This window comes from Ruditapes philippinarum, unplaced genomic scaffold, assembly GCF_026571515.1.
Source record: "Ruditapes philippinarum isolate M1 unplaced genomic scaffold, ASM2657151v2 ctg4063_1_1_1_1, whole genome shotgun sequence".
NCBI lineage: Eukaryota > Metazoa > Mollusca > Bivalvia > Venerida > Veneridae > Ruditapes > Ruditapes philippinarum.
The window spans coordinates 15843-18775 of NW_026854297.1; positions in this window are offsets into that span (position 1 = coordinate 15843).

Here is a 2933-nt window from a genome sequence, read left to right on the forward strand (position 1 = left end):
CATGAAGGATAAATAAAATAGATGTGTGAACAATTGAAACACAAAAAATGACTTTCAAATCTACATAATTAAAATCTAATAATAATAATCCAATATATTTACATTATTTAATTATTTGCAGGAATGCTGTCATTTAAACATTATCTAAATTATTTTAGAGTAATGTTTTATAATTTTATCTTACCAGTTCCATTTGATTTTTGATACCATATTTAACTGTAGGAGACTAAATACATCACCATTTACACCAAAGTAATTATGTATCTTTTGTATTTACTCTTTATCATTTTAAACATTATATAAAGACGTTTGAATTTGTTACAATTACCAAGTAAGTCTATCATTGTAGTGCTTGGAAGCTGTATTCGATAGTATATTTTAGTCGAGCATTGCTTTGCTCTTTTTTATGCAAATACATTTTGTTTAAATACAATTTGTGCATTATTATACAGTAATTGTATTGGGAAAATCTTCTTATTGTTATGATAGTGATGACAGAATGTAGGGCATATAACTCGTAGTAAATATCTTCATTTATCATTTCGTTGCCATGGTATTTATTTACAATTCTCTTCATTGTGTATGAGCATTATTGACCGACAGCAAAATATCTTTTGGATATTAAGTAAGATATCTATCTATAGCTGGAAAATCAATACAATTTGATATGACAAGACACATCTCAGAGTTGTTAGATAAATCTCAATTCTATTTACAGATAATCTAATAGATACAGGACAGACCCTAAGTCGCATGTATAAAAGTTTTATATACAAATACAGGTCGAAATAACACATTTATAAACAAACCTGTTTATAAATTGTGCAAACGTAACTTTACAAATGAGTATTGTTTTTACGATAATCATTTGTGTCACTAGTATTTGTTTCATTATTATCATCATAATGTTCCATTTAATATCTAAACTTCATGAATAGATTCAACCATAGAAAAAGGAGAACATGCTTGACGGAAATACCGCGAGAAAAAAAAAATGTTACAAAATTAAGTTGAATATAGTGTTTGAGAATGTTTTATATGTAACAATTAAATAAGATATTTTTAATAATTAAAATTTGATAATAATTGATAAAGAAATTAAAGTTTTGTTGTTAGTTCACTGTTTGCACCATATAAAGATCTAAAGGTTTGTTCTGTCACCCTTAAATGTAAGCAATCCTATTTTTTACAATGCTAAATATATTTAACAGGCCAGACAGGAATCCAAGCTGATCTTGTTCTAGGTGGCCGCATGACAAAATCAGTTGCAGCCAGTATACCATGTGTTAGCATAAAATTGAAAGCGGTAGAAAATATATGTTTTTATTTGATAATTTTATATATAACTTTTAAAAGAATAAAAGCAACACAAACAAACACACAAAAACACCACCAAATTTCAGTTCTAGCATTAATATAGTGATACAATTTTAGTCAAAGAACAAGAATAATTTTATATTCCGTTAGGAATTTCATTTAGTGTACCCCACTAGCTTGAATCCCTAATCGTATTGTTAAAACGCAGACACTCTTTACTAATCACTTAACATTTGAATGTGTAATAGACAAAAATATATTTATTTAATAAAAATGGCAAAAGTGGTTATGTGTTTGTCTTTACCGATAAACATGTCAATAAATCAATACACTTCTATGGCATTAACAATACAGCCAAAACTCTGATTGATGTTAGTGCTTACATAAGAATATTGCAGCTGATGAGATGGGGAGATAAACTTCAATGAGAATCATTTTGTGTTTGCTGTTGATGTTTACTCAGCAAACTTGATTTATCTTTTGGAGGGACGAAGAAAAAATAATCCATTGAAACGCTCAATAGTTCTTGATATATACAATTAGAATAATAATAAACCATTCTAAATATATTTTTCTGATATAAACCATATCAATCAATGTAAAAACCTTATCCCGTAGAACTCCCAAAACGGCAAAATTGAAAAGTTTGCAGGTTCCGTTTGATTGTGCCTGTCCATGGGTCAAGATTTTATATTAACTTGTGGCCCATCCCTTTTTCTTTCAAAGCTGTATTTTTATAAATTTTTCCTGTATATTTGCATTTAACATCTTGTAAAAATGAAAAGAATAAAATATGATTAAACTAAACAAATGTGTAGAAAACCGATCCATTACATGGTATGATTTACTTTGTTTCGTCTTGTTTTTGTTGCTCTTGCTTAAGCAAGTGCTGGGGGTTTGGGGCTTGCTAGTTAGCTTGACATTACAACAATCGTCCATGGACATCATTTCACACATTTCCTCGCCCTTCTGTGGAATTGTCCTTATTTGTCTTTGTTAGTAAAATGAAAGTCATATTTCTTGCAACTTTGATTTAAACCTTTTTATAACTCGAATTGTTAATGTATACATGTTAACATAACAGTCAAACGATTAAGTTTTGTTCCTGTCATTTATTTCAGTTCAGCGCAATATGTTGAATTACTGCATATAATTGCAGAATCAACAGGTTTTGTTTCAATTAATTATTTAGAAAAAGGAAAGCTTGGATATTGATTTGATGGTCTGCTGCCTATTTATCCAGGTGTAATTACATGAATTACATGTAATAAGTAACCAACACACACATTCTGTTACGAATAACAATTATGTTGTACATAAAAAAAGAAGAAAAAACGTTCCATAAAACAATGTGCTTGAATTAGCAGCACATTTTACCGCATGACATGATGTTGTGAAATATTTGATTAAAAAATGGATATGCAGTGTTACCAAATATATCTAAGTCTATATTTGGTTAGGAATTGTATTCTAAATCTGATATACCTTCAATACACGATGTTACCAGTTGCCGAAAGCAAATAAACTCAAGCAGCCGTAACGATAGTCATAAAATTATATCAATAAACAATGTAACAGATGTTTTGAATTGCTTTGTCAGTTGCAATACTATACTT